This window comes from Parasteatoda tepidariorum, chromosome 2 (genome assembly GCF_043381705.1).
Source record: "Parasteatoda tepidariorum isolate YZ-2023 chromosome 2, CAS_Ptep_4.0, whole genome shotgun sequence".
Taxonomy (NCBI): domain Eukaryota; kingdom Metazoa; phylum Arthropoda; class Arachnida; order Araneae; family Theridiidae; genus Parasteatoda; species Parasteatoda tepidariorum.
The window spans coordinates 55,953,611-55,974,109 of record NC_092205.1 but is presented as its reverse complement, the minus strand read 5'-3'; the positions used below and the strand labels follow the sequence as shown (position 1 = coordinate 55,974,109).

At 27.5% G+C, this 20,499-nt stretch overlaps 1 protein-coding gene across 1 annotated transcript in view; it reads left to right on the top strand.

Annotated features, from left to right (window-relative positions):
- Positions 1–20,499, top strand: part of LOC107437764 (5-hydroxytryptamine receptor) — a 237,571-nt gene that overhangs the window by 153,175 nt on the left and 63,897 nt on the right. The window contains exon 3 of the mRNA XM_043045163.2: positions 18,894–19,026. The gene's annotated coding sequence lies outside the window, so the exon portion shown is untranslated. The remainder of the gene's footprint in view (positions 1–18,893; positions 19,027–20,499) is intronic.

Sequence of the window (20,499 nt, the reverse complement as noted above, 5' to 3'; positions counted from 1 at the left end):
GATGCCTGTATGACGTAGGTCATTCTCCAAGCTGGCATTGGGAAAAAAATATACGAAACTTTTTTACAGAGATATTACATATCAACAATACAAATTTTTATATTATAATAGTATATTATTTTCAAATATTATATTCTTCATACACTTTAAAAATATATACTTAAAGTATTTTGTTATTATTACATTACAATTTCTTCAAAAATAATAATATTAAATTTAATGTTGTATATTACAAATAATTTTTTAAATGAATTTTTTCTTCCAAAAGAAACAACAACACAAAAACAGAAAAAAACAAGTAATTAAAATGTTTGTCACTTTTTAATAAAATTTTTTAACTAATTTTTCACCAATCAGTTCGCACTTGATGCATTGAAAAAAATACATATGGAACAAAAGCCTTAAAAATAAATTTTAAATGACAGAAAACTCATATAAATCAATTAACAGCGTTTGAGAGTGTTGATAGAATTAACGAAAATCTATCGCAAAATATCCATTTCAAATATTTACGTTCCATTCTGTTACAGTGCAAATATTTGCTCAAAACTATCTCCTTACATTGATTTATTTTTGCTAAAATATTTAATAACTACCATTTGTTTCTAAGCGAAAGTTTCGAAAAATGTCCGGTTTCTTTATTTTAAACAGTTGAAATTAGTTTACTATTTTTGTTTCTCAGAATGAGAAATTTTTAAACTACGGTATTCATCATTTTTTTAATGAAAGGTTTGTATCCTGAATAGAACGATTTTAATTATAAATTTGTAGTTGCTCTTTACAATTTGCTTAGTTTTGAAATAAAAGGTGTGTAAAATAAAATTTAAATATCTGTCTCTTAAAAGCTGTATTTATTTGTTTGAAACTTTTCCTGGAACTACTGCTGCTTGGTGAAAAATTGTTGACAATTTCCAACGAAAAGTATTGTAGTTTGATTTGAAAATCGCTTGAAGCTTTTTAATCGCTGGTGTACAAATTAGATCTATAAACAGTTTTATAGTTTCGTTTTTTTTCATGTTGAATTTTATTTTAACACTATCGGGACAGTTTATTTTTAAATTATTTCTTTAACATTATGCATGTCAAATTGAAATAAGAAAATAAAATGATTCTAATATAATAACAAAAATACACAGCATCAATGATTGCATATGATAAAATATGTTTCAGACACAATGTCAAAAATTAAAGTAAAAATACTTTGAATTTAGTATTTTGTTATTCAAAAAAACTTTTGTTTGACAAAAGTTTTTAAGAAAGATTTTAATAAGAAATTGCAAGCCATAATTGGTTATATATCGTGAATGTTACAAATCCAAAAATTTTTGAACAAATTTCAGTTCAAAATACAATTTGTTTTGGTGATACATTTTTTTAAAAATCATGTACCCAATTGAAATACATATCTAAAATTATGTATTTATGTTAAAGCAAAAAAAATTTGTAAAATCATGAACAAATGATCAATTTAATTGTTTTTTTTTAATTATAACTAAAACTAAAGTTGGTATAATTTATTTTTAATTATTATTTGATAAAAAGAAAAGTAAAAGATTAATAAGAAAAACTAAAGTAAAACTCATAAAATCATGGATAATTATTATTTTTGTCAGTTTTAAAATAACGATGACCGTTTAACACATAATTTTACCTGTTTATCTAATAAATTAATAAATTAGCATAGATTATTGCCTAATTTGAAATACCGTTGTTCCTTTTTTATCTTCTCGCTAATAATTATATAATATTCAACTAAATTTTTAAATTAATGATAAGTTAAGGCAAACTTTTACTATAATAAAAAATCCTCTATTGATAAGTATAGTGAAGTATAATGCTAAATGCATAATAACTCATACACACATGCATTGAAACAATGCTACATGCATTATAGCTTATACTGTAGGAAATTTCAGATCAAACTACTGTATAAAGTACTGGTAAAATCTATTTCTAACGTAAAATATAATACCGTAAATTTTACAATAATATTTATTTAATTAGGATGATGCAGTGATCTTACGATAATTATTATTCTAAAAATTACAGAAACAGAATTACGATAATTACGATAATTATTATTCTAAATACGATAATTATTATTCTAAATACGATAAATATTAGTCTAAAAATTACAGAAACAAAATTACAATAATTACGATAATTATTATTCTAAATACGATAATTATTATTATTCTAATTACGATAATTATTATATCTTAGTATTCTAATCATGGTAATTATTATTCGAAAAATTACGATAATTATTATATCCTATTATTCTAATTACGATAATTATTATTCTAAAATTAACGATAATTATTATTCTAAAAATTAAGATAATTATTATTCTAAAACTTACAAAAATTGCGGATTGATTTTTACAGTAATATTTATTTAACTAGAGTGATTTAACGATTTTGTGGTAATTTTTACAGTAAAAATCATGGTGCAATAGATTTTTAGTTACGTAGCATGTTCTGGGAAAAAATATATTTATATTAAAAAGTACCGGCACCCAGAGTACCCATAACTTTTTCCCGTAATACGATCAGGAGTAACCCAACTTATTAAAATAATGCTACACTAATTTTTATAATAACACGTAAAAAGTACAAAAAATATTCGTAGATATGTAAAATAACGTTACTTATTGTCTTTTCTAAGCTATAATAAATTTTCAAGGCAGTATAAACTATTAGAAGAATAAATATTCCTCATTTGTCGAACATTGAAATCCTTTTATTGATTTTTAGATTTAAGAAAACTTTTAACAGAAGTTTCTCCCAGGAATTGCGATTCAATTATTGATTATATTTCAGCAAGATTTCAGAGCAATTAAATTCCAAACGAAGAGTCTAAAACTATAAGAGAGCAATTTTCAACCAAACTCTTTTCTAACACTTATAAGTGCCAGCTGTCAGAGTCAGTTTGCTTTACAAGTTTCCAGCGGAGTTTTCAGAGAAGCATTGATTAACAGAACTTAATATTGTCTCAAGCAAAACTTCGAAAACGCGTAAGGAAGAAGGCAGAAAAAAAAATTATTGGAAGAGGAAAAAGGAAAAATTTAATTTATTCAAGAGAATTAGTCTTACAGGTATTGAGCATGCTTATTACTTGAACAAAGTTTCCTTTCCAAATAACACTGGTCTTTAAAGCTCCATAAATTAATTTGTTCTTACCCTGCAGGAAGTAAGAGCATGCCAGGGATTTTTCCTAAATCCCTAGGAAAGTTGTTTCGTGTTTGCAGAGAATAGGGATGGTTCGTAATTAAATATCGCCACGGTGAGAAATTCGAAAATAAAAGAGATTTTATCTTTTGTTCTGAAATTGACACTTGATGTAAAGTTTCGGATTAATTTGCGATGTTTTATTATTCTCTTAATTGCCGAATTTGAGAATGATGGAATTGTTTGTAGATATAATGGGATTTACATTAACAGTTAATTTTGAAAGCAATTAAAAACGTGAAAGTTTGAATTGAATTTCTGCAAAGAAGTAAGAATATAAGTATTTAAGCTGTTATTTGAGAACTTTGTTTATTGCAAATAATGTTTCCTTCTTGAAAATCGTTACACTTGGACACATGGTAATTACTCTTGCTTATTATAGTTTGTTCCTATTTCATCATTTTTATTCTAGCTACAATTTATTACAACATGTCACTTTTGAAAAACTCTAAATAAGGAATTTTAGCAGCAGAATTAATGATTACAATAATCAGTTCAAAATTGTTAGCATATCCAATGATTGAATTATAAATATATTATTTTGTTTACTTTTCCAAACTGCTAACTTTTAAAATTAATTTTTAAAAAATAATAATATAAATTTTCCTTAATATTTAACTATTTCTTAAACTTTATTTACCGCTACTTTTGCTTTAATAACAAACACTTCTATTATTTCTGTTTGTTAATAAAATTTGTATTGTATCATAAAGATCATTGTTAATGATTTTTTTATAGTATTTTTTAATCAGGTATATTTTTGACTTTAGTTGAAAAATATCAATTGTTTTAAATCTTGTTGTTGTTTCTAATGCTACTTGTCAATACCAGCAGGCCTAATTGATGAAACCAAGCAAATATAAGGCAGAGGGTGCATTTTTTGCTTTTCAATAGCGCCATCTATGGCCAAAAATACGGCTTCAGCCACACACACGTCTCAGCTTGTTTATAGGGCTGACCCATTCATAAATCCTCGGATTGTAATTTAGACCTGAACCAGAGAACGATCAATCTCAAATTCATTACCCCCAGAGGCATGATTCGTTATGGGTACATGGAAGACTTTTTCACTCTAAAAAGATTTAACGTGCTCCAGTCACCATTTACTACACTGTTCGAAATTTCTCGGAAGAAATGGTTAAATAACAATTGATTGCATGGCTATTTTACTAAATTTAATCAACACAGTCAATTAACCATAAATGAAATGGTAATCAAACTGTTAGGTTTAAGAAAGACTGTTTATTAACTGCTTTCACCTAATACTGTTAAACAACCAGAATTTTATCGCACCAACTAGAACCACCTAATGAAGCTACATAGTTCTTCGCTACTGCGTACATATCATAGCCGAGAAGGCTCATCTGTCAATCTCATGACCATCAGAACTGGAGTTCGAGTCCTAGTGTTGACACTACAATATTTTCTCCATTCCGTTTAACATATGAAGAATTCCCAGTGTCCGGAACTCTCCAATGACCATTAATTTACAAATATCCGAGATTCTATGCCTAGTTAAAAAATTATTACGTTTTATAAAAAATGCTAGTTGTAAATGGTTAAAAAACCGTATAGTTTTGTATTCATGGTTTTATAACGATATTTTTGTAAATGGTTATAATACCATGAAAGAAAAAAAATATCTTTTCCGTAAACTTTATGGTTAATCGGATGGACAGACAGCTGCCAGTTAAATTACCGTAATTTTAGAAGAAAAATTTAAACAGTGTACACAGGGAGTCTTCGGCAGGCAGAGATCGAACGCTTTAAATCTTGGTGATATTAGACAGCCGTTTCATTTAACTTTGACATCAATAAGACTGAGCAAGCTTACAACAGTAAAATCTCGAGAATAATCGAGAATCTCGAAATAAAATTTCTCACCTGAAGTGAAATATTGTATACATGGCCATCATTATAAAAGAAAAAAAACTTATTTAATAAAAAAAAATTGTAATATACTTTGGTAAACTTGCAATACATAGCTTTTGTAGTAAATCTACTTACGTATCTGATATTCCTGCTTAGAAAATCGAAGTACTGATTTTTATTTATTTTATTGGAGTGGAAGGAAACGAGTCAATAGGATTAATAGTTCAGAAGTTACAGGGTTCAAATGTGTTCTAGTGACGTTGCAATAACGTGCCGTTAAAATAAATAGTTTAGTAGTTACAAAGGCTTTAAAAGTACTATTTTATTAAAAGTACTATTTTTTTTCCATTTATCTATGCATCGAACAATAAAAATGGTCAAAATATTATAAGATCTCAAACATCGATAAAAGTTCTACCCAGTCCAAGGCAGTTATCTATAATCCTATTATTTAGTGGTGAAATGCCGTATAACCCTTAAGTATCGTATTTAAGTGGAGTTTTCTTTTTTTAATGTGAGGTAGATACTCAAATAATATTAAACCAAATTGTTTTATGAAAAACCAGCGATGAAACTCAAACTCTGTTTGATTTAACTTATTTCTTAGAGCAAATATTTAATTACATATAAGCAATTTTAAAAATCAAGCATTTTTTTTTTGTACAATTCAGAAATTTTTAACTTGTATTTCGTTACTTTAAGTAATCATTTCATCACAAAATCACATGTTTAACGGATCTCCATCTCTCAAATACTTGACGAATCTACTTCCTTAATAATGTATTTCAATATTTTCCAATACTTTCATATTCGATTTTAAAACTGTTTTTTTCCTAGAACAAGCTTTTGAAGGTGATAGTATACTCATATATTTCCCTAGTTGGAATCCTGTTAATGAAAATGGCGAATATTTCTTTTTTTTCTTTTTCTGGTATACCTTATTTAATTGAATTATATTAGTCCTAATGCTATATATATATTGAATTATATATATAGCATTAGGACTAATGATTTTGACGAAATTCAAATCTTCAATTAAGGAAAGTTTATACGTGTCTCAAATTTGGCAAAAATTTACTGTAAAAGTTTTTGAATCAAATTACAGTGAAAAATAGCAGCACTTTGGGTGCCGGAATTTTTTTCCTTTTTTACTATCCTTTTTTACTTCCGGAAATCCATTTAAGATATTACGAAGCAAAATATCTTATATGCCGTAATTTTTACAGTAATAATAACCATAAAATCCCAGAATCACTTTAATTTAATAAATATTACTATAACAATACAATATTTTACAATATATAACAATATTTTACGAATGATGCACGCAAAATGCCGCTTCTTTATACCGTAATTTGTTCTGAAATTCCTTACAGTATTTTGTTTTGCAAAATGCGATTTTGAAATTTACGGATTCAGTCTTAATAATGTAATCATATATTATTTCTTTCCATATTTTAAAATTTAAATGTGTTATAATTTTATTACACATTGTTTCCGCAAGCAAGCGTAAATACAAATTCGCAACTATATGTTCGACGACAAAAATTTTATTTTGCTTATAAAAATTCGGAAGAAATTTAAAGAACTGAATAATTAATAATATCACATCATTAAAAAAACATTGCGAAATCTTGACGAAGCAGAAATAGCTTTTATTATGAAAACTGTGCTTTCATTTTTTCATTTCATCCTTCACTGGCTTAGCGTGCCGTTGCCCTTAGCAACGGGTGTATAGTATGGAATAAGATAATAATAACTTTCGTTTTTAACACCTGAAGAAATAAAATAATAGAAGTATAGATAGAATTTTATCATGCATTTCTAACAAGACAACAATTAGGAGTGTCATATTTAGGCGATTTTCAATATAAGAATTAGAGGAGTATGTCGTGGCCTGAATTATACGAATATCAGTTTAAATAAAACAATTTTAAGAGTTTTTAAAGCGAAAATAAAATTCATGATTTAGGTAATTCATTGAGCTCCTATTAAATGGAAGATAAAAAAATTTATTATTGTTTATAAACTATTAGGTGAATGACAATATATTTAAGACCTAAGAACTTACAACATTAAACAAAAATTAAGAGCGATTTAAGAGTAATATTAGAATTATAAGGGATATCAAGAATTTTATAAGAAGAATCCATTGCAACTTCAAATGTACAAATGCCAGCTTAAAATAAATATTTTTGAGATTTTTCAATGCACAAAATTTTACATTATATGAGAAAGTAAGTGAGCCTCTTCAATAAAAAAATTCATTCAGCTCTTCCCATCTTAGTTTAAAAACAAGTCCTTAAACGTTACAACAACAAATATACGAAACATATACACTGTAAAAAATTCAGGATCAAACTACGATAAAAAATACCGGCACTCAGGGTGCTGGTACTTTTCCTAGTAAAATCCATTTCAATCGGAATGTGTTACAGAACAAAAGTAATGATTACAGTAAAATCACTCTAATTACATAAATATTACTGTAACATTTCCCGTTGAAAAGGGATTTGATGGATTTTACGGTAAAAAGTAGCGGCATCATTTTTGCAGTAATTTAACGCCGATTTTTTTAACAGCGTAAGCACTTTTATATGATTCACTTTGCAAACTGTTCTCACTTCTAGCCCCACAAAGCTAAACGTGTTAAAAAGGTGTACTAAAATTAGATTAATGTTTTTTATTGACTTATTTGCCTGTGTTTCTGCTACGTTCACTTACAATCAATATGTGAAACCTTTTACGAAAGTGTGGAGAATTATTTTTGAAGATATATTGTCAAGTAAAATGTATATAAATTATAATTTAAGTATTGCTTTTTTTAGATGAGATTAAAAAGAATTTTTTTCCATACGTAATTTAATATTTCTTTTGTTTTTCAAACACAGTTATTTATTTCTTTTCAATATAGATCTATGCATGGAATCTGGAAATTTTAACGCAGATTCTTTAAAACAACTCGAAAGTCGGCTTTAAATTTGCAAGAGAATTTTAACGAAAGCTTCTGAAACACCTAACGCAAAATACATTTGGTTTTAAAATGCTGGAACTAAAACTCTTCATCAAGCGTAATATGTACCTTTTAATGCATAAAGGACACCTTAATGTATTGAGCCCTGTTAGCTTGGTTGCTTTTGTTGATAAAATTTTAAAACGGTAAACTTTTGAAATCGAAATGATAAGCAAAAGCTTTTTAAAAAATGATAGGTTTTCAGACATTTTGGGATTATTTACACAGCATTTGGTTAGATTTAAGTATGCTAGAAAACAAAGTAGATTTGTGTTGTCAAAAACATTATAGAAAGCTCTTAGACTTTTTCGAAACATTTATAGGAACTTTATCTTTTAATGGTATGCTGCTTAAGTTGCTTTTATTTTTTTATAAAATTAATGAGACACATTTTTTAGATAAAATAATAAAATGCTTTTAATGTTAAGAAATATAAGAGTTTGCTCTGGGATAAATAGTAACGTTTTTTCTTTAATTAATTGAAAAGCTAATGAATTTAATCAGAAAGATAAAAACTCTACCGTGTAAAAAAGTGTGCTTCTCCAAAAAAATATTATTTCGAGTAGAAGATACAAAAAACATTAATTTATTTTGACACTAACAAAAAATATCCACTTAAATTAAAACAAAAAACGTATGCTTAAGAATTAATGATACAGGTAATTATATACTTACAAATTCAAACAAAAGTCATTATTCTTATTATTATAAAATGTAACTTCATAGAACCCATGAAATATTTTAAAAAAAGCACAAAGAAAAAGTATTTTAAATGAGAATAAGAAAAATTAAAATTATTAATAAATAAAATGTTGTCACAATATTGAGAAAAAGTTAAAAAGTCAGAAATAAAATGTAATCCCCTGGTCAAAAATCCTGTTTAAACAAAGCTGCATTACTATTTACAAAAATCGGGTTTATTCTATTTAATGGACAGAAGTACTTGTCATAACAGAGTATTTGAAAACTTAAATTTTGACAGTTTTAAGTAAACAAACATACAAAAAGGACAAAACTGCACAAATTTGCATTTTTCTTGTTATTTTAAGGTGGTTTTATCCAACGTAACAAATATCAAATCTGCCGTGGTATTAAATGTATTAAAATACTAATTACACTTAAAAATTGCCAGAAAACTTAAACTAAATATGATTTATAAAATGCTTTAAAGAAATAAAACTAATTTGTTTTTTACGAATTTGTTAAAATATTCTCTCCTTTCAGTGAAGAATCATAATTAATTGCAAAATAATTCAGTTTTGAAAAAATTATGAGCATGCTGAAGATTAAATTCTAAGCTGATTAAAAGTTGCTTTAAAATCTTAACGATCAATCCATGCTTTTGAATATTTTTGAGAACGTCAACTGATGAAACTGCATTAATAATTTTAACTAAGAAACAAAATAATTTCTCTTGTACTTGTTGGCATGCATTATTATTTTACTAAAATTGTTAACCATTTAATTTTTTAAATTATTTGTATTCTTTTTTTAATAGTTCTAAAAATTCATGTACGATGCATTGATAACTTGAGCTCATAAAATATAGATCTCATTTTCTGAGAAAAAAGTATGGTCAAAACTACCATAATATTTACAGTGTTTCTTAATCTATGGGAAAATCAAAATTTCAGTAGTTTTTACCGAAGTGCTTTGGTAATGACTATGTAGATAGTAAAATATTTTTTTTCACCATATGATTATTTTTTACCATATGTTTGTTTTTAAATGAGGTAAAATGTGCTACGTTTATCATGTTCCCTAAGAGCATGGTATAAAAACCGTTTATTCGATTAAAGTATTTTATTATTTTCGGTTAAATGATTTATTCGATTTTATAATTACGAATAAAAGTGCGGTGATGTGTCATGGTGGGGCCGCTAACATACTGGGAGCGTAACAAAAATCCAGAATTCGAATTAAATTAAATAATACTGATTTATTTTTCTTTTCTTTCAAGAAATTAAACAATAAACACATGGATAAAAATAAATAAATTGAATTATACAATTAATTCCCCGTTTTAATGTAATGTACAGTGATAAATTTTCTGCTACGAGAAAGCTATAGAACTATAGTTTAGAAGACCAGAATTTTCAGTAAACTGTTGCCAAATAAACGGTAAAAATTACAAATGAATGGTTTGAATACCATAAATTTTGGTTTTAGTAACCAGAATTATGCTTTTATTTACTAGAAATGTCATTATCAAGCAGTACTGTAGCAAAGTTTTTTTTCTGTGTTGCAAAATAGAAATACTTTTTAAAAATAATGAGTACTTTTTAAAACTAATGAGTACTTTTTAAAAATAATGAGTATTGGGTGAATTTGCTCGGACCTTTTTCTTGTTTGGAAACTTTTATACTTAATTTTGCAGCACACATATTAAATTCAAAAGTATAATTTTTTTTATCCTTCTCAGACCAATTGAAATTTCATTCTAATTCTAGAATTTTAACCTAGTACAATATTTACGTGTAAAGCATAGACAGATTCATAAGAACACTACTCGTTTAAAAGAACGATTTGAATTAAAAGTAAAAAGATTGAAATAAATTAAGGATTTTATTTCAACTATACTTTAAATTTGATACTTTTTGAAATTTAGCACTTTTGCTTTCGTTGCATTTACAGAGAAAAAAGTACAAGTATTTGTAATGAAAATACCAATGGAATGATGCCATTACTTTTACATATATTTTATATACATACATTGCTTTTGGGAATTTTTCAAATTGAATACTCTTCAAAATTTCACAAATTTACATTTTTAAGATTGAGTTTATTACTACAACCACTAATTTTAGTAATTACCTTAATTTGCTATTAAATTCGGTCAAATAGGAATGCATTCTGCTATTTTTTTCCGTGAACCCCTTATATGCACAGGACAAAAAAAATTGCATATAACTGTTACAAAACTAACTTTGCCTATTTTATTATCTACTAAGTACCAATTATTGCTCTTGAGTTAATGAAATATGATGTACATCTTAAAAACGTTTATCAAAAAAAGTTCTTATAAAGTAAGCAAAATAAATCCGCTGACATTAGCGTGCGCTAAAAAGAAGTTAACAATGCTTTGTATTTTCAATTTTCTTTGTAAGTGTACTTAAACGTTACCACACTACAAGAAGTTTTGGTTACCATCATTTTTGGTGCTAAGTTAAAATGAATATTTTTACAGTACTTATACGCACATTTTTTATTTCCTACTTCTACCGTTATAATTTTTTTTTGTAAATTTTTTGTTGGTTTGTTGTTTGTGGCAACTCATACTTTCACGTGCATTATAATCAAATTAAGCCTTCATTGTCAAGACATTTCGTTTAAAAAACAAGTAGATTTTTAGTAATATCTTTACACTAAATGTTTCAAACAGTTTTTATTTTATAAATTTTGATAAATCTTTGCACGATAACTGCAGTTTTCAATTAAAAAATATATTTAGATTATCTCAACGCCAAAAATGGGGGTAACTACGCACCAAAATTTTTTACAGTGTATATTTTTTTCTTTCTGGTAATTTTATTCATTCTCGTATTTTAACTATTTACTTGTAATTACAATAAGATAACGATCTCATGCATAATTTTATTTTACAAACGTGGTTTAACATAAAACGTTTGGGTTTACGACTTCTAATGTTCCACTCCACGGCCTTTTAATTTTGAAAACAATCCAGAAGACAAGGGAACTCTTGGATCAAGTATTAGGAGAAATTTGCCTTCGCGGAGAAGTTTTTGATGAAACGAACCAGCATTTGCGATGCATGGAGAGGAAAACAACGAAAACCTCCCATGGTTAGCCTGTCGGCAAGGGGACTCTAATCCATAATCCGTCTACATTTGAAAATATTTTACGTCATCACTGTGATCGGTGCAAGCCGGATGCGAAGCTATGGATAATTTGTCAAGTCAGTCTTATAATAAAATAAAATTAGTGCTAATATTTTTTTTATAATTTAGATGGTGAAACATTTTAGGTAACATTTCAACACCAAGTTTTGGAGATGAGCATAGCAATTATGTAATGATTTTAGAATTCAGGAAAAAAATAAATCACAATATTTTTGACTGAATAAAACGATGTTTTTTTTTACAATGCAATATTCGCAAAATAAATTGAATTGCTTTTCTCAGAGTCAGCTTTTCAGAGTACGTAACAGAGTTTCGAAATTTTCCTTAGATCACTCAACTAAAATGATTTTTCTTTGTATTCTCTTCATTTATGTCATACTTTAAACATACATGTTTTTTTCTATTTTGGAATGACTTATGCAAAAACATATTTTACAGCTTTTCAGCAAAAGTAGCAACAATATAATAAAACAGCGCTTTTATCGTCAGATGAAACAATGTTTCATGTGCGCTTCATGCAAGATAACATATTTGAAGCTTTCTTTCGTTACGCTTTGCANTCCTTCTTTTAAGAAGAATAATGATGAATTGACCAGGTCGTTCATCAGAACGTATCATTCATTTTGCTATTTATTTGGGGATTTTAAGACTAGCCTCTGGCAATGCTTGATAAATGATGGTGAATTTTTACCGAATAGAAAAGTAGTAGACCGTATAATCTATTTACAATGATTTCTGGTATAGTTTATTTAAGATGGGGGAACTATGTTGATAGGTGTTACATTACGGTTAATTATAATTTTTTTAACAAATTTTTTAAATTTAGCAGTTTTAATAATAACATGGAACGATGCTTTCAAGTGTCGGATTGAAGTATGTTAAATATACTAGACATTTGTAGCCTCAATTTTATTTGGTGGATAAAGATTTTAACTACCTTTGTATAGTTTCACTATGATGTATTGAAACTTAACTAAAAACTGACAAAAAGTTGGCACCAAGTCTGACAAAAAGTTGGCACCAAGTGTGAAAAAAATTTAGAGCAAAGAATTTTTTTAAATAAATTTTGAGCTGCTGAGGTGCTAATGAGAAAACGACTGTCATCGCTTTGATGACCCAGAGGTGAAACCAGACATAAAATTTTCGCTCTAAAGGTCTGAGACATTAAACAAGCTATCGTCATAATGTTTCTGTTAGAATCTTTTTCTTATTATTTGAAATTATTCTTCTATTTATGTTCTATTCTTTATTAGCACTGCTTTTTAATTTTTAAATATTATTAGATTTAGTTGTTTTAGATTCATTTCATTATATGTTTTTTCTAAAACTTTTAAAAAGCTGTTAAAATTAACTGTAAAGCTGTAAACCTTTTCTGGCGTAGACGTTTAGTCTGGCTAAACTAATTTCGAAAATATCGCATAACACTGAAAATGGAATGCATATTCCGTTTACGTCTACCGTTTTTCAGCAAGCACTATTTTTAAAACAGCTGAGAATTCAAAAATGTCTATTTGTCTGGATTTCTCCTTCTACCACCAACGTTGTTAATATGCTGCCTTTTTAAAAATTTTATTCAAAATTCGCTACATGGGGAAGAGTTAAGTGCTGTAAATACAACATAATAAAGAAGCTATATTTTTAGGTAATTTCTCCATAAATCCATTGCCAACAATATAATATGATAAAAATTATCGTAATTTTTGGCTTTCCCTAAGACCCGAAAAACGCTGTAAATTTTAGCCCTTACCCCGGTAAGCCCACTCAGCTTGAGGTCGACGACCCACCTATAGCTGACATTTGGATATTGTGACAAAACTTTTCTTTTATAAAGCATTTTACACATTTTCAAAACTAATTTTCTAATTATTTTTTACAGCGATTTATTAAAATGACACTATTTAAATACATATAACCGTTATCATTTCAAATTACATTTACCTGCAACACACGCCATTTAAATTTTTAAAAATTTGCCCACCTTGAAATTGAATGAGGTATCCTGCTGTAAAAATTACTAAAATTTTGTCGCTAGTTTTGTCACTAACAGTAATTGAAAGATACAACTACTAGTCTGTGCGCATTTTCACTGCTCCATTTACATGCCTTTGTTAGTTTTGAAAGAAAACTTATACAGGATTTTTAAAATATTACAATACAGAAAAAGTGTAATGTATTTTGTACGCAGACCAAAACGCGAAAGCAAAATCAACAAACTGTAAAACAATATACCATCCTTTTACATCGATTGCTAGTTCGGGAGGACCATTAATAATTATTTAACGGTGGTCCGCGGTACATCTTAGTGGTTCTATATATCAACAGAACACCGTTAATTAATAATGGAGAGATCAGTGTGATCCGTGCTTGTGTAATCAGATTTATAATTAATCGTGTGATTTTTTTTTAAATAAAATGTTAAGTTATATAAGAAATTTATACTAAATAAATTATTATTTCTTTCTTTATTAGTTTGAATTAAATTTATTACTGACCGAAATTTATATTTATATCTTTTAAGTGTTTTTTATTTATTATTTTTCTACAATTTCTAACCTTGTTTCGGTTAATTTTGGAGCGCCAATCAATGTCTTTCAAAGACATTGATTGACAGTCTTTTTTTTATCACACCCTTCTTGAAACAAGAAGATAAATTCTTACTTATATCCTCTCAACTTTTTTTTACTATATCAATGGCACGAAGCTGTCTCGCTTATGTCAGTAGTAGATGCCAGGATTTTCTATATCCTTACTTAACCAGAATTCTCCATCACAGTCCGATATCTTTCACAAATCCTATAAACGGAAATCAATTTAAGAAAAAGAATCGTACACTCAAGGAAAAATGTAATTTTTTTTTGATGTGGAGGTTCCTTATATACAGTTATGTCTGTTATAACACAATATTATTTTTTGGTTAAAAATTAGTTTGGTTTTAATATCTTAATGGGCTTGGATGTTGTTAAGCTCTGATACGAGTTTGAAAGAATGATCTAGTGACTACCTTATGGAACAATATTCATTCTAATGATTTATGCCATGATTTTTGAAATTAAACTAGTTTCAGATACAGTTTAAAATAGTGAAGAATAAGAAGGCGTTATGCAACATAATGTAATATATATATATATATATATATATATAGAAATAATGTAATGTAATAATAATACATATAAAATTTAATTTAATGAAGACTAATTTATAATGATTTAAAACGAGCCGCGATAGCTCAAGGGATAGAACGTTCGCCTTCCAATGAGGTGAACCGGGTACTAATCCCAACGATGGCTGATCGGTACGAATTCTGCATCCGACTAACACTGATCACAGTGCTGACGTAACCTAAATATCTTCAGTGGGAGACGGATCACGGGTTAGAGTCCTACTTGCCGTCAGGCTAACCGTTGGAGGTTCTCATGCTCTTCATTTTCATGTAACGCAAATGCGGGTTAGTTTCAACAAAAAAGTCCTCCACGAAGGAGAATTTCTCCCAATACTTGAGTCAGGAGTTCCCTTGTATTCTAAATTGGGTTCAAAACTACAAGACTACGGAGTTAAACATTAGTAATCGTTAACCCAAAATTGGGTAGGATGTTCAACGACGGTTATAAAATAAAATGAAATAATTTAGAATGTTTCAAGCTGAAATATAGAATGTTTCAAGCTAAAAAAACTTACTATAAGCTTTTAAATAGGTTTAAAAGTGTTTCCATATTTAAGGGAAATAGAATGAGAATACATATTACAAAATCAGCTTCTTGCACACCTGCGTGTTGTATAGCAATCCCATCATTCTATAAGTAAATGCGTATTTCTTCTGATTTCTTAATAATGTTTGAAAAGAGTTTTCCGAACAAACACACCTTATCAAATAGCAGTTAAAGTCTTTCCGATAAAAGACTGACTGATTCTATAAAACAAATTTCGTACTGTACGGCTTAAATAGCATTTAAGTTACAGCATATCAATAGCCAAGGCCGATGAATATACGCAAAGTATTATATTGGAGACATATCTTTAATCATGACTGAGCTAATAAACGTCCAAAAAGCAATGCAAAAAATGTAATGTAGGGGAGAGTCAGATAGCCCCGCCCAGCGGGTACCCCCGCCCACAGTCAATTTCATATGTTTAGAGTATTTTTCCAAGTCAATGGGCCATTGGACATTAATTGTTATATTAAAAAAATATTATTTTCAAAGTTTCAAGTATTTATGCAGCTGTTAACATGGTAAACAATAGTTTTGAAAATATGTTGAATACAGTAGTCATGAAATTAAGAAAAATTGGTTGAATGCTTCGATTAAACTTCATTTTAATAATAAAAAAATAACTTTTTCTATACATACAGCATTAAAGTGTGTAGTCTTAAGTTTAATTTGCACAAAGAAAGAAGTTTGTATGCGAAAAATTGTTCGAGTAATTAAAAATTTACAAAAAAATTGGATTTCGTGAAGCCTCGCTCACATGATTGTCGGGTATCACCGCCCAATTTTATTTCGTCGATGAATGTACGGTTGCAAAGATTATTATTTTATTGCTTCAAATTTGAGCGTTATATGCATTTTTAACAACAAATTTGTTGTTATTAAATGATTGTTATTAAATGATAGAATTCACTAAAAGTATATAAATATGTAATAAATAAAATAATTTTGCGATAAAAATGATAAATGAGGTTTATCTATTGTCAATACATTGGTCATTTTCATTTACACCTGAAAAAACAGTCAGAAAACACAATTTTTGTAACTGGGTGGGGCTACCCGACACATTTTGAAAAGAGCTGAAAAACATGTTTTTTTAAATTTCTATTTTTTTAAGTTAAACTATTCTTTTTTGGTTTATTCTTTTTGCATTATTTAATTGGATGATAAAATAATAGAAACATACAAAAATATTGATTATTACTCAATATTGTACAGAAATATAAGCAATACTCCTTAAGTGGGCGGGGCTACCCGACTCTCCCCCATGTGTAATTAAGTACATACAATTTTAAAAAAAAACTTTTTTCTTAACTAGTTTTAGTAAGAAATATTTTTTTTAATAGTTAATTCCTTGCAATAATTTATGATTCTTAGAATTTATATCTCAAGCTTAAGCATTTTGCTATAGCTTTTAAATAAGCATTGAAGTGTTTTCATATTCGAGAGAAACAGAATAAAGCATAATATATACAACAGTATCAGTTTGTTATGCGCCTGCGTGTCATATATTAATCCCATAATTTTATATGTGAATACGTATTTCGTATGTGATTTCTCATTAATATTTGAATAGAGTTTCCTGAACTAAGTTATATTCAGAAACAGACCTCGCCAAACACTAGTTAACGTCTTCTGCGATAAAAGCCTGACTGATTCTATAAAACGCAGGCTTACAAGAGAATGTCCAACTCTATGGCTTAGATAGCACTTAAGTTAGAGCATATTAGTCGCCAAGTCCGATGAATATTTGAATTCGATTATCTGCAAAGCATTATGGGGGCCATATCTTTAATTATGACTGAGCTAATGACGTGAAACAGCGGAAATCACAACGTGAATTTTGAACTGAGATTACTTTAATGGTAAGATCTGCATGTTGAGAAAGTTGGAATAACTTTTCAGAGAAATAATCGAAAAGCTAATGCATTGAATTTATAATAGCAGATATTATAGGACATTGCTGGTTTGATGTCGGATATAATTGTCCAAAAACGTAATATTTCGATAGAATTAGGTTTTTAATTCAATCGGGTGATTTTAACTTTCATCATTAAAATCATTACTTTTTTGTAAAATTTAGATAATTCTGTTTTTTATGTTACTAGTTTCCACCTTTTTAACTTTAAAGAAATAGTTTGAAGTAATTATTATATACAAAACACGTACAACGTAACGTGAATGTTGAACTGATATTTCTTTAATGGTAAGATTCCATATTTGAATGTTGAGGAAGTTGAAATTGGTTTTCAGAGAAATAATTGAAAAGCTAAATGCATTGAATTTATAATCCCTGATATTATAGGCTATTGTATGCTTGTTGTTAGATATAGTTGACTAAAAACGTTATATCTGGATAGAATTTTATTTTTTATTCGATCTGATGATTTTTACTTTCATCAAAAAATCTTTACTTTTTCGTAAAATTTAGATAATTCTTAATGTAGTTAGTTTCTATCTTTTAACTTCAAATAATTCCCTTGAAGTAATTATTATATCAAAATAGATTGCATGAACTTTAATAAGTTAAATTTGGCAATTTTTGAATAAAAAGGATTAATTTTTACTTGTGAAAACATAAATAAGAAATAGTGAAAATTTACACTCGTATGTTGCATTTATATTAACCTTCTCGTATTTAGAAATGAATTCTATTCATATTCGTAAAACTTACATGTGCAAATCTGGGAGAGAAATGACTGAATAGTTGCTGCTTTACTGGCCATATGTATATATATAGATATATATATTAAAAATATCTTATTTTATAATTTTTCTTCTTCTCTTTTCATTAATCTATATAAAATAATTTTGCTTCCTTTATTTGATGTATTTAGTGTATTTAAAACAAATTTAAGTTAGATTATACTTTTTTTCACCATCTTTTTACTAAAATAATAATCATGTGTTCTTAAGTAATTCCTTAATTTTCAAATAAAAAAATAAAATAAATAAAAGAAAACTATTCTACCTTAATCATAAAACACTGGGTCTGATGAAAAAAATTATATTCATAATTTTTCTATAAATGAATTACAGTTCAAAAACTTCTTTGACGATGATGTATAAAAATTATTTTACAAGTATTCGGTCATTTTTTGAAAAATAACAAGTGCATTTTATTATTGACTATGCATCAGTTATATATTTTATAAACTCTATGTTATAAATTATTAAACTATCATTTCAAATATTTGTCATTTTTTCTTTTTAGTTAAACGATGAAGAATACACGAGATTTTCTGTTAAAATTTGATGACCACAAGCAACAAAAGTCATATAAATGCACTAATCATGCTGAACAGTTTCTTCTTTCATTTTGGAGAATAATATTGAGCAGTATTTAAGTAAGAGAATCCATCTATATTTTATATAACTATATTTTGTTTTGTTTCATAAGTATAAAATAGAAAATAACACCTTACACATTAGTAAGCCAAAATTTACCTAGTTAGCAGTTACTTTTTCGCCATGAATATATACAGTATGAATGGAGAAAAAATTTCGTACTATATGGTAATAACATTTCTGTATAAAAAATTTTATTTCTGGTAGATGAAAACAAAATAGGCATTTAAACCATTCATTTGTTAATTTTCTGTTCACATAGTAGCGATTTACCGGAAATTTGAATTTTTTTCTAAATTATAGTTTTACTACCACACATTTTTGTAAATACATAACTGAAATACATAACTGAAAAGTACAAATTAATCGACTAAATAGTTTTATGATATGATCTAAGGTATCCTGGTAAAATTACCATTTTTTGCAGAGCATTCATCGAATTTTATCCCTTACTATAAAAATAGATTTTATTTTTAATCTTATCGAGATCATTACACAAGCACTTCGGAGCATTACCGTGCATTTCAATATACACATAGAGCCGGAAACACTGTAAATTTTATCATATTTAAGTTGTTTTGACCAGAATTTTCGCCCCAGTGCACAGTGAGCCAGAAGGCCATAATCTTTGGCCAAAAGTCAAAATTAAATTTTCAACTAAAATATCTGTAGGCAATTTTAATATCGCCCAAATTAAGTATTCATAATCATTCCAAACATTACAATTTATTTTTTGAACCGACAAAAGTGCAATGTAGTGAAAAATATGCTAAAAATGCTTTTTTTAATGTGACTTTTAAATTTATATTTCAGAAATATATATATGAATTTCACCTTACTGTTGCATATTTATCAGAGTAATTAGTCTGAAATTGTAGTACAATTTTTCAATTTGTTGGATTAGTTAATACTCTTGACAAACTTATAGTTTATATCTTATCATTTGACATTTTACAATGTTTGACTTATCTCCAAAAATTTCCACTAGGTAATTAGCTAAACTTTTTTTTGTTGTCTTCTTTGATGTTTCTTCTTTCGAAAAAACCTGCCCCATTTTGCCCATATTGCAAAGGTGAACTAAATATACCGAAAAACAAAAATTATGTTTTTTTTTTTTATGTTTTCGCGTTATTTTGTAATATTACTTCGGAAATATAATTTGCTTTTCCTTTTTAATATAAAATTACAAAAATTATTATATTTCCATTGCTATATTTAATTATTTGAACGCACTATATTATTTTTTGTATTTTTTAGCACGCCATATTTCAACCGCCATTTTGTTTGTTTTTTTGGAATTTTTAGCGTATTTCAAAATTTCAACTATGAATTCAATTTATCTGCACGTAAAAACTCCCAAATTTTGAAACAAATTTAAATACTAATTTTGGCCACGAAACCTTGGATGCTGGCCCACTGTGCACTGTAGATTGTTTTACAGGGTGTGTTTTGTAACTATCATCATTAATGCA